This window comes from Dasypus novemcinctus, chromosome 2, assembly GCF_030445035.2.
Source record: "Dasypus novemcinctus isolate mDasNov1 chromosome 2, mDasNov1.1.hap2, whole genome shotgun sequence".
Classification (NCBI taxonomy): domain Eukaryota; kingdom Metazoa; phylum Chordata; class Mammalia; order Cingulata; family Dasypodidae; genus Dasypus; species Dasypus novemcinctus.
Window position 1 is genome coordinate 54,472,820 of NC_080674.1, and position 13,524 is coordinate 54,486,343.

The window sequence follows — 13,524 nt, forward strand, 5'->3', positions numbered from 1 at the left end:
GTTCTTTACACACCTGTAGTGAGCCAGGCAGAAATTTGGTCTTTGGGATAATCTGTGGCCTGGGGAATTTTGAAGAGACAATCAAGGAAGTTGCAACTCTTTGGGCACAAACAGAAGCATCAATTAGAAAAGAAAGCTGAAACAGAGAGAATGCCTATTGTCTAATTCAAGGCTAATAGGCTTCCTAGGTGTTTTAGACTAGAACAAACTCACATCTGGAGAGTATTCTGAACTCTTTAAGTAATATTTAAGATATTTTAGGCATAATCACATATGCATTCACTTAAAGGTGTTTTACTTTTTTCTGCTTTCAAAGCTCTCTGCAGTAAATTTACACATACAAGTGATGGCATAAGGAGACCCTATAAAAGGAACAACCATTGAATTCTTTCTGTGATGACCTAAAAAAATTGCTCTGTCTAAATAAAGTCACCTTCAAGCCTAGGACTTGACAGGTTTCGATTCTGGCTCTGCTGAAATATTTGAACCCGACACCCAGTAAGAGCAATGTGGGCAGACCTCGCCTGTTCACCTCCTACTGTGGGTATTTACCTGCTATTTCAAAATCAGAAAAGTCTAATCCTGAGGGTTCTGTTCCTGACATATTTATGCCCGAAGCAGATTGAGAGTATAAAATAGACTTATCACAGATGAAAAGACATTATGCTTTTTAACCCAGGATGGGAAACTTCAGCTGTTGCCAAGGCAACTGTAGAATTCCAGCTTCTGGGCCTGCTGCCTGAGGAGCATCTGAGGGCCCAGCCTCCGCTGCTGTCACTCATTGTCAACCAGGAGCGAAGGCCTCCGTTTGCATTCCTAAGTGACTATCAGTCTACAGACCTGTAAAAAACAATGAGACCATCTCTGAATTCTTGAAAAAGCAAGTGGGTCCTCTCAAGAGAAAAAATATACACAAGATCCTCTTTTTTAAAACAACAACATCAACAAAAAGAAACCAAATCATTGAAATCTTTGGAGGGAAAAATGAGGCAAGTCCATAAGGGCTCAACTAATGCTGCCCAGAGAAATTATATTAGTCTGTAGCACAATAAACAAAGAAATAGTGGGTGTGAAAGACCCAAAGAACACTTTGCTGCCAATAAGAACATCATACTGCTGTCTGGGTGAGAAAATAATTTGGTTCACTCAGGCTGGGAAACCAGCAACCCTGGACAGACTGTGTTTCTTGTTTATATTTGTGAATGAAATGTGAAACATGCTGAGATTTGTTGAGGTTATGAATGAGAGAATATGGCCTTAAGAAAAGTGATGTTTTATAGAATGGTCTAATTAATGCTGGTATCTATCCATCTTGGCCCCCTGCCTTGAGCCAGGAAACCTTACTCCCCGGTGTTTCTCTGGGGCCCACACACTGGGGAATATTGAGTAACCACTTGAGGAGTGGCTGCAGCTACTGCTGTTTTGTTGCGCCTTCCCTTCTTTCCCCTAGTGCCTAGTAATAATTTTTTTTTGTTGCACTACTGCTAATGGGCTTGCAAAATAAGTGGGGTGTCCAGTGCCAGGGAGGAGAGGATGTAAGTGTTCAAGTGGGGATGAGGGTTCTCAACAAAGCAGTCTTGGAGGACCGGGGTTCACAATTGCACGTGTCCCCATCTACACCTCACCTCCATTCACTAACAACATGAGTCCCTTTACCTACCCAAATGGACCACTCCACTCTATTATCTCTGATTTTGACCTTGACAGACCAAAAGTATGATCTTTTAATGAAGTGTACACTTGTTGAAAGTACAGCAGAGCAATTAAGATGCTGTACTCTAGGGTTTGACTATCTGACTTTGAAGTTCATTTCTATCATTTATTAGCTGTGTGACCTTGAGCTGTGCGGTTCAGATTCTTTATCTATAAAATGATGATAATAGCATTTACCTCATTGTGAGAATTAAATGGCATAATCTATATAAAATGCCTTTAACAGTGCCCAACATGCCACAACTACTGCAGTTGGCTTATAGTTGTCCTATTGGCTTCTTGGCTGCTTGTTTAGACCGAGGCATGGCTGTCTCACAGTTTAATACAATATGCTTGGAAGCATGAATTGTTAAGCCACAAAACAAAGAACAACATATTCTGGTACAGCGGTGTTAAGTTTCAATTTCTTAACACAACTGAAAAAACAAAGTTAATAAAATGTTTCTATTTTTCTAGAGGCTTGCAGTGACAAAAATACAACAAACAAAACAGGATTGAATCCCATTTGCACTAACACCTGCTTTATGAAATCTGTTCCATGGAATGTTTACTGTAAGTAGTCAAAAAGTTTTAAGTGATAAAATCTGTCCTGTAATTTTAAAAAGACAGTGGTAGTGATAAATTCTGTTATATTGAGGATGGGAAAACCTACTTCAAATTGGTTCTTGTACTCTGTCTTGTTTTCAGTTTACAAGGAGGAGGAACTTATCATCTACCAACTTCCTTTATGCTTTCCTTGGGCCAAGGTCATGCCTGGACATGTTCATGAGCTCACTCTGGAACGGAGGGACCAGTCACTGGGAAATGGTAGCTCCCGGAAGATATGCTTTCCTTGCCAGTCAGGGAAAACAATTGCTTCCTGGATAATTATCCAGAGGCTTAGGGGTAGAGATGGAGTGGGGTTGGCTCTTAGATTTGAATCACATCTACACATGCTTAAGAAACTGTTGCTTATATTGTAGTATTAGGTGTTCTAGATATACATACTAATATTGTTATACTTGTTTGCAAAATACTTTATTATACTAATCATTCTGTAATAACAGTTTAAAATGCTTCTGAAGTTACTAAATGATTAGACAGAAGCCCAAGTTATAGCTAGGTACAAGATGGTCTTCTGCCATGCTCCAAAGAAAGACTTTGAAAAACATATGTGGAATTATTTGTTACAACAATGCCCGAGAGAATCTTCGGTGATGATGGAAATTTTTCTATCTGTGCTCTCCAATATGGTAGTCACTATTCATATGTGGTTATTGATTACTTCAAAAGAGACTAGTACAACTGAGGGACTCAATTTTTAATTTTAGTTCTGTTGGAGAAACACGGCACTCCCTGGGACATGGTGACTGATATGATTGCAGGCAGGAAATTTATTGAAAAGTGCTCCCAATGAAGGGGGTCTGAAGAATAGACTTCAGCTCATTTCCGGAAGAGGGGTATTTGAATTGATACAGTACATTCCTAGGCAGGGAAATAATAGTAGGCGAGAGGCGGTTGAGAGTCCGAGTGAGGTGCAGGGACCAAGAGGAAACCCTAGAGGTAAAAATTTTCCCTCCTATGGCTGGAGGGTAGTGAGTTAGGGAGTTGTTTTCTTGGAATGCTGGATGAGTAGGAGTATTTTTGATCTGCAGGGGGTGAAGGTCTCTATCTCACTTTACTCCCATTTCCATGTGGTTTCTTTGTTAACCTTTGGGGAAGTGCTATGCTTTCAGACACGTAGGCTTGTGGGGTGGGGGTGGGGGCTTGTCTTTCCTCAATGCATGTCAAGGGGAACTGAGTCAAAGTTTGTGAATTATTGCAAACCTAATGAGAGGGAACCTCTAACAATTTCATTATAATTAATTTAAAATACATAACTACATGTGGCTGACTACCATACTAGACACTGTAATTTTAAAACATAATTAAAAGTCATGTAAGCTTTCTAAGTCTCCTTTCTTAATATAGGAGGCTTGGACTAGATCAATAGTTCTCAACCATGACTGTACAATGGAATTACTCATGGAGCATTAAAAATTACTTGTTTATATATACTTATCTCTCCCTTTCCAATGTTATTTAATTGATCTCAGTGTGCAGTCTGTGCACTGAATTTTTTTAAAACCCTTCTGGTAATTCTAATGTATAGCCAAGGTTAAGAACCACCACTTATTTTTTTTCCCTTCCAGTTCTAGATTAAGTTGCAAATTATATTAAATTTAATATTCTGTAATGCAAATAGGGTACTTGTTCCTTAAGCTTGTTGCAGCAGAAAATTACATATGAATATAGGCTTTTTACAAAGGCTGCCTGTCTTAAAACAGATCTGAAAATTATTAGGAAACATTAAGCCAGGTTAATTTGATATATTCCTCTTTGGAGATTTTTCTGACTGTTATAGGCCATGGATTTAAGTAATAGACAAGGAATAGGCTACGTGTAAGTACTTGTTTGGGGATCTGACTGCAGCCTTGTGTCAAGGCTTGGACATCTGCCCATAGGCCTGCATGGGGTGACCTTACTGAGTAATCCAAGCTGCAAGTTTATGGAGAGCTCAGTGGGAGGTCTCTGAGCAAATCCCTTGGAGTACCACACAACAACTGCTGAGTTTGTATCTTCCCTGGGATTAGAAAAATAAAGTTTTTGGCCAGGCCATTCTCTCTCAAAGCTCCTATAGTAATGGTTCCAAGAAGTGTCAGGACAGTTGTTCCCAGAACTCTTAGGGCTTAAAACAAATGTACATTTGTTGGCTAATTAATAGCTCAGATAGTCTGTGAAACAGATACAACTGTTCAGTTTGCTTTTATTTATGGTTTATTTTTTAACTCTTTAGTTTAAAAAGCTAAGGTGACTCAAAACAAGGACTTTTGTGTACCTTCACTAGTTGATTCTCTAATTATTAGAAAATAAAGCTCTAAGAATAGCCAAAATCGTTTGAGATCCACAAGAAGGTGGGGAATGAGGGATCACTTCACCAGATTGTACTACAATTGCTTTAAAATAAGAGGACAGAAAAATCGACCAGAACTAGGCTCCATACATCTCTGTGCATTTGATACAACAGACATGGAATTACAGATCAGGGAAGGAGAGGACTACTTGGTAAATCTCACTAGGAAAATTGCTTACTATCTATATGAAAATAAAATTAGATCCCTACCTCACATCAATATCAATAACTCCCAGGAACTGTGAAGAACCAAATGTGGAAAGTAAATCTTTAGACACAATTGTAGGATATAAATTATTTTCTACCCCTTAGGTCATAAAACCACCAATGGGAAAGACTGAAATTTGCCCACATAAAATTAAAACATCTATTCCTTAAGAGAGCATAAAGGGGAAGCAGACTTGGCCCAGTAGTTTGGGCGTCCGTCTACCACATGGGACATCTGCGGTTCAAACCCCAGGCCTCCTTGACCTGTGTGGAGCTGGCCCACGCACAGTGCTGATGTGCGCAAGGAGTGCCGTGCCACGCAGGGGTGCCCCCCATGCAAGGAGTGCGCACTGTAAGGAGAGCCGCCCAGTGCGAAAGAAAGTTCACCCTGCCCAGGAATGGTGCTGCACACACGGAGAGCTGATGCAGGAAGATGACGCAACGAAAAGAAACACAGATTCCCGTGCTGCTGACAACAACAGAAGCGGACAAAGAAGAACACGCAGCAAATGGACACAGAGAACAGACAGCTGGTGGGGGAGGGGGAGGGGAGAGAAATTTTTAAAAATCTAAAAAAAATAAAAGAGCATAAAGAAAATGAAAAGACAGACTGAGAACACATATTTGCAACACATAATTGAAAAAAATTGAAAGCTCTTACAAAGCAATAAGCATTGAGACCAAAAGAAAAATGGGCAAAGAATCCAAATAAGCTACTCACCAAGGAGAATATCGTATTTGCCAAAAAAATGTAAAAATATGCTCAGTATCTCTAGTAGTCAGGTACATTCAATTTTAAGTCACAATCATGTACCATTTCACATCATCAGACTTGCAAAAAGCATAAAGACTAACATTGTCAAGAGCTGGTAAGAATGTGGAACAATGGGAACTCTCAAATACAGTTAATGCGAGTGAAAAATGGTACAACTTTGGAAAGAAATTTGACAATATCCAGAAACATTGGAGGTATGCGTATCCTACAATCCAGCAATATTACTTGTGGTATGTGTGGTGGTTTGCAGCTGTATGTACCCCAGAGAAACATACTCTTAAATCTAATCCATCCCTGTGTGTGTGAACCCATTGTAAGTAGGTTCTTTTTTAGTTACTTGAGTTAAGAAGGTGTGGTCCACCTCAGTCAAGATGGGACTTAATCCTATTACTGGAGTCCTTTTTAAGGGGAGTGACATTCAGATGGAGAGAAAACCACAGGAAGCAAGAGGCTGGACATCGACTGAAACTGGAAGAGAAGGGAAAGACCAAGGAGAGGCCTCCATATGCTTTGCATGTGACGTCTTGATTTGGACTTTCTTTTAACCTCAAAACAGTGAGCTAATAAATTCCCATTGTTTAAGCAACCTATTTGCTTGAGCAGCCTGGGAAATGAAAACAGTATATATCCTAGAGAAAAATTTTGAATATGCATGAAAGAGGAAATAAATACAAATATTCACTGAAATATTACTTATAAAAGCAAAAAAATGCAAATGAAATTGCTGTCAATAGGAGAAATGCTAAGCAAGTTGTGTTATAATTCAAGAAATTAATGAATCAGAGCTAGTTGTATCAATATGGAGATGTCTCATGTCTCAGTCTAATGAATGAAAAACTAGTTGCAGGAGAATATATACAATAGTCTACTTGTATAAAACTTGTTTATAGAAACTTACATATGTAGAGAGAATAAAAACATTCATGGTTTCATTTTACTTTGGGGAAAAGGGATGAGACTGGAGAGAAAAACACAAGCGTCTTCAAATGTATCTAAAATATTTTATTGAGCAAAGCTGTGGGTTCACTGGTGTTCATTACATGCTCTATCTAGTTTGGATGCTCAAAATACATCATCAAGAAATAAAGGGGAATAGGGTAACTATACCCTAAAGAACGGTCAATGATAAGATTTTGAGGATTAAGGAAACAAAATGACAAAGTCATAACTTAAGAAACTATACTATTAGATGATTTAACTAATGGTTACTGGGCTCGTCTATGTTGTGACTATGGATCTTGGTTCACAACTCAGGTGTGCAAAAAATAACTCTTAATTTTGATAAAGATTGAAATCTTTTCTATTCTAAGGCACTGTTAAGGCCCAAGTCTCTTGGGAAGAGGAATACTTCTGTTTCTGGGTGTGTTCTGTCCTGGAGACCTCTGTCTGGCTCTACTGTCCTAACTAGCCCCCCATTACTGGCCATGGCAAGATGTGCCCCCTCCATGTTGGTGGTTCTCTATGCACTTTTCTGGCTGTGGTTTGGGAGCAGAAATCCTTCTCTGAGAATATCTGACCTCACCCTGTCTGCCTGGGCAGAAGTGGTGAAGGAACAAGGAGCATTAGTTGCCATTTCAAAAATAGTATTCTATCCAAACTTCCCTTTTCTGAGGTAGATTAGAGTCTAGAAATTAAGAAGGACACACAGCAAAAACAGATAACTGCTGAGGCAACTATGGAAGGAGTTAAAGGGTTATCTTATCAGTAATTTCTAAGAGCTCACTTATTTAAGAACAAGCACACATATTGCAGGACAGCTGAAATAATTACATTCTAACCCCACCCCCTACATCTTGACAGAAACTTTGTTCTTGTCAGGTAATGAATGGTAACTGTAAGATGTGAACTAAGTAACAATTTGGAAGATAGGTGGGCAGGTGTATTGGAATATCTTCAGCTTCAGTAGAGGTTGTTAGAATTGTGAAGTCCCCATTTAGGCAGGGTTAAGAGGTGGGTGTGACTGTAGGCAGATTTACACAAGGATAAATAAAGAATCATGTCCTAGAAAGTTCTGCTATACATTTATCCTACTTTTTGAGAGGTCCCAGCTGGGCTGCTCCGTGGGAAGTAGTTGTCTGACTCTATTTTTCCCCTTTCCCTGCCTAACCAAAAGGGCTCGTCCTAAGGACTTTGGGGGTATATTCAGGAACTTCTTGGTAGCCCAGATTCTCTTCACCTTCTTCCTGATATCTGCAAATATTTTATGGCAGTAGACTTTTTTTTTTTTTCTTTTAATTCACAATACAGTTGGGGATGTATTTAAAGACAAGTACATGGGGATAACATTGGCTAAAACTTCTTGGCTCTAAGCCAGTGATTCTCAAAGTAGGGTCTCCGGACCAGGAGTACCAGCATCATTTGGGAAACTGTTAGAAATGCAAATTCTTGGGCTCTCCCCCAGACTAACTGAATGAGAAATTCTGTGGGTGAGGCTTAGCATACTAAAATTTGAGAACCACTGTACCAGGCTCAACTTGCACCAGTCCAATTTCAGGTGAAGGTGATAGACAAAGCAGAAGAGCCTTTGGGCCTGGAGGAGAAGGGTGTAGAAAGCTTAGAAGCTGGGTTCAATGGAAACTGTTAGGGAAATCACAAATACCTTTAAAGCAGCCATCACCCACACCTCATCTATCCCTACCTCCTTCTCTGGGGAAGGCAAAACACACAAGTAGCCATTCTCCAGTCTTCTGCTACTCCTACCTCCTTTTCTATTGTGTGCTGTTTCACAACCTGGGAGAGATGTTAAGTCTAATGAAAAGATCCAACCAGACCTTTAACTTGGAAACCAGGAACAAGCTGCCTCAGATGCTTATTAGAAAAGTAAGGGAAGCGGACTTGGCCCAATGGATAGGGCATCCGCCTACCACATGGGAGGTCCGTGGTTCAAACCCTGGGCCTCCTTGACCTGTGTGGAGCTGGCCCATGCTCAGTGCTGATGTGTGCAAGGAGTGCCGTGCCACGCAGGGGTGTCCCCGCATAGGGGAGTGCCACGCGCAAGGATGAGCCCTGTAAGGAGAGCTGCCCAGCACGGAAGAAAGTGCAGCCTGCCCAAGAATGGTGTTGCACACAAGGAGAACTGACACAACAAAATGACGCAACAAGAAGAAACACAGATTCCCGGTGCCACTGATAAGGATCGAAGCAGTCACAGAAGAACACACAGCAAATGGATACAGAGAGCATACAACTGGGGAGGGGGGTGGGAAGAGGAGAGAAATTAAATAAATAAATCTTTAAAAACAAACAAACAAACAAAACTGGTTCCTGACTAAATCCTTTAAAAAAAAAAAGTAAAGTAATTCTCAGGGGCAGGTCTTCCTTTCTCCTGACGTAGGTAAAAACCACACTCAAATGATATATTAGTAGATTGGCCTCTCTTCTCTGGGGCAAAGTGAGGCATGCAGAGCTGTCATCTAGTGACCCTGACCGGAGCAGTTTTTGGCCACCCCAGGAGACTGCCATGAAGGGACCTCTTCCCCTACTTTTTTGGACTCTTTGTGCTATGTAAGGAGATAATTTGCCTTTTTCTGGGCAATTTATACTGTCCAAGTGATGAAGGGATCGTGTGATGAAAGTTTCTGTTCTGCCTTGAACCTGTTTCCACAAGGCACTTTTGTAAAAACTTGTTCCACAGAAACTGTGATTGAAGAAACTGTTGAGCATAGAAAGGTTTAGAAGCCAACATTGTCAATTGGCAGCATGGTAACTGCTTAGTTAACCTGTTAAATAGTTGACTAAAGCATTGATGATCTGCTATGTGCCATATCAGAGACAACAATGAATAAGATTTGATCCCTGCTCACTGAAAGCACACAGTCTTCTTAGAGAGGCAAGTCAAGCAATTGCCTTTGTTGTAATTCTCAGGTAATGAGAGCTCAGGGAACGTCTTAAGATCTAAAGCATGAATAGGAGTTAGTCACTAAAAGGGAGTTGGGTTCAGATAAAGCATTCATTGTTTTCTTTTTTAAATAAACAAGCTCTGTTTCCAGAAGATGCATTGATCTCTATCATTACATACAGGGCATATGTCCCAGAGACTTAAATCCTTGGTTTGTCCAAGTGTCAGTTGAGCCCTGAATTTCAGCAGAGTTGCAACACCTACTCTCCACTTCATTGGACTCACCCAGGACAACTAACAAGGAGAAGACAATGGACAACACCTATCCCAAGGAACAGAGAATGTCTGCAACTGCAAGCAAGATAGTTCCATCCAGCTGCCCCATGGGATCTAAGCCCTCCTCTCAATTAGAAGTAGAGTGGGCATCATCATCCCCAAATCCTCTTGATTGGGGTATGAAAAGTCAACTAAAGTAGACTTATTATTATTCTACTATAGACTTCTTACTATTCTCATAATGGAAGAATTCTTATCATTGATGTAAAGGCAGTGGCCACCAGGGGTTCTGAGGGAAGGGAGAGGGAAGAACAGGTGTAATATGGGAGCATTTTCAGGACATTGAATTTGTCCTGCAGGACACTGTAGTGATGGATACAGGCCATTGTATATTTTGTCATAATTTACAAAATTGTGTGGGACAAAGTGTAAACTATAATATAAACTGTTGTCCATGGTTAGTAGCAATGCTTCAATATGTGTTCATCAATTGTAACAAATGTACCACACTAATGGAAGGACGTTGTTAATGTGGGAAAGTGTGGGAGGGGAAGGGAATGGAGCATTGGGAATGTCTTGTATTTTTTATGTAATATTTATGTAATCTAAAGCTTCTTTAAAAATAAAAAAATTAATTATATAAAAAAAATGCCCAAGACATTTCCAAACATGTTAAAAGTAAATTATAATGGCCCAAACAAAATAAGTCAACTCTCAATATGTTTGGGTCCTTGAGGCTCTCTTTTTGGCCAGATAAACTTTCAACTGACTGCTCACTCTACATAGGAAGTTACACATTCCAAAGTTATAAAATGTGAACAAAATATTACAGACTCTCTTTGCACAGAAGTTACAAAGCATCATTACTTTCTGATCAGTATTTTAAGAAATTAATGGTAGTTAACTTTAATCTATTAATGAAAGTTTTTCATTGAATGACTCTGACATTCTCTGAACATCTACTGTGTGACAGATGATAAAGGGAGAAAAACTAATGTCACAGAGTTTTAAAGAAGTTGGTAGTATTCCTTAAAAATAGTATTATCAATAAGGAGCAAAGTCCCATGTGCATAAGAACATCAGGGAACTATCAGCTTCCTTATAGTTCTTTCTACAAACTTCTTTCTTAGAAATGTTTAAATAGCCCTCAAGAGGTGTTTGTCCTTCAGTGGACTTCCTCCAAAGAGGTATTTTTAACCATCAGAAGATGTTACTGTAGATCTTTGGGTCTCTAGTCTATCAAAGTCAACATCCCTTTCTATAGTGAGTATTTTGCTATACACCTTTTACTACCTTTAAATGAGATACGTATTTGTAACTATTTCCTTGTATCTATCTGTATTAGTTTCCGAGGTTTGCAGTAACAAATTACCATTAACTTGCTGGTTAAAACACAAACATTTATTCTCTCATAGTTCTGCAGGTCAGAAGTCTGAAACCATCATACTGACAGGCTTGATTCCTTCTGGGACCTCTGAAGGAGAATCCATTCCACGCCTCTCTTGTGGCTTCTGCATCCTTGGTGTTCTTTAGCTTGTAGATGCATATCTCCAATCGCTGCCTCCATCTTCACATGGCCTTCCCCTTTGGGTCTCAAGTCTCCCTTTGCACTTCCCTAATAAGGATGCCAGCCATTTGATTAGGGTCCACCCTAATCCAAGATGATCTCCTTTCAAGATCCTTACCTTAAAAACATCTTCAGGGACCTTTTTCAAAAACGACCATGTTCACAAATTCTGGGTGGACATATCATTTGGAGAGTCACCATTCAATCTACTACATTATCTTTTCTTTGTTTTATCAGAGAAGTTGTAGGTTTACAGAAAAATCATGCATAAAATAGATTGGTAAGTATGAGCCTTCCAACTTCATTCTATTTTTTCAAGACAGTTTCAGTTATTTGGGGTTTCTTGCCTGATCCTATAAATTTGATGATTGACTTTTCCGTTTCTTCAGAGAAAGCTGTTGGAATTTTGTTTGGGATTGCATTGAATCTATAAATCACTTTAGATAGAATTTTCATCTTAACAATATTCAGTCTTCCAATCCATGAATACAGGATGGCCTTTCATTTATTTAGGTCTTCCCTTGATTTCTTTTTGCAGTGTTTTGTAGTTTTCTGTATACAAGTCCTTTATATCCTTGGTTAGATTTAGTCCTAGATATTTGATTCTTTTGTTATTATTGTAAATGGAATTTTTTTATTTCCTCTTTGGATTGTTCATTACTAGTGTATAGAAACACTACTGATTTTTGAGTGTTGATCTTGTACCCTGCCGCTCTTGCTGAATTCATTTACTAATTCCAGTAGATTTGTTAAGGATTTTTTTCAGGATTTTCTGTAAATAGATTCATGTCCTCTGTTAATAGGGAATGTTTCACTTCTTCCTTACCAATTTGGATGCCTTTTATTTCTTTCTAATGGCTCTGACTAGATCTTCCAGTATAAAGTTGAATAACAGTGGTGACAGTGGGCATTCTTGTCTTATTCCTGATCTTATATTTCACCATTCAGTATGATGTTAGACGTGGGTTTTTCATATATACCCTTTATCATATTGAGAAAGATTTCTTCTATTCCTATTTTTCTGAAATATTTTTATCAGGAAGGGGTGCTGAATTTTGTCCAATATCTTTTACTACATTTTATATTTCCACTAGGGTGTTATGTTGTATGGATGGTTTCTTTACAATTGTGTATAGGGAGATTATTCTTTATAAATTTTAGTATGTAAACACTTGGCCACAACTCCTCTAAAAAATGTAATGCAGTTGTCTGTCAGGCACTTGAACATTTTTGTAGAATCATCTCAAATGCTAAAGCTACAAATATGCACTGATAGTTGTGTCAGTTTTCCAAAATCATAACCATTTTGGTAAATGCCAGACCAAAAATAATGTATGGCAGTCTCTTGATTTGTTTTAGTTGCATTCCTGGAAATTTTTGTGAGTATTAAAACTAAATATAATGAAAGCAAACAGCAAGTACCTTTAAAAATAATGGAATGTGAATCATTTCTCCCTTCTCCATAGTAAACTGGGTCACAACTTTGTCTAAAAGGAATACTTCTTGCTCAACTCAGAGTTGTGCACATTGAGATTGTGTATTCCATAGATAACATGGTTCAATATGTAATATCCATAGGATATCTATTTCTACCACAGCCTTGAAAGTGCTCCAAACTTTGAAGTACCCACAATAACTACACTTGTGACTGGAACCAATTACCCCTTTTATCCCCCACCAGGACAAACCAATAAATAGGCAGTTTTCTTTGCTTAGACATAAAAGCAGTTTTAACACTGGTCCTTGTGAAGCCACAAGGTACCTGAAGTACTAGGTCAAACATTTATAACTTATATAAAAATTCCCCATCCCCATATTGGCCACCTTAAGATGAAAACAGGTGGTTTCCTAAATGTTCACTGGCTCTACTCCCCTAATATTAAATATAAAAACCACATGAGAAATAGTAACATAAACCTGTCATAAATCATAAATGAAATACTATTTGTGGGACAGCATGGATGACAAATGGTCTACTGTGTAAAGTTTAGAATGAGGCAAATTTGGAAGGTTGGTTAATTTTCCCTTCCTTCTGCTGCAGCTTCATCTCCTTGGGTATCCAATGTCCACAATGTCAAGTTGTCTCTCAATAATTGCATTATTAGGGTGTTGTCTTTGTATGACTCTTCACTTAATGTATTAAATTCAGCAATGGCTTCATCAAAAGCTGTCTTTGCAAGAGAGCAGGCTTTCTCCAGGGAGTTCAGAATCCCATA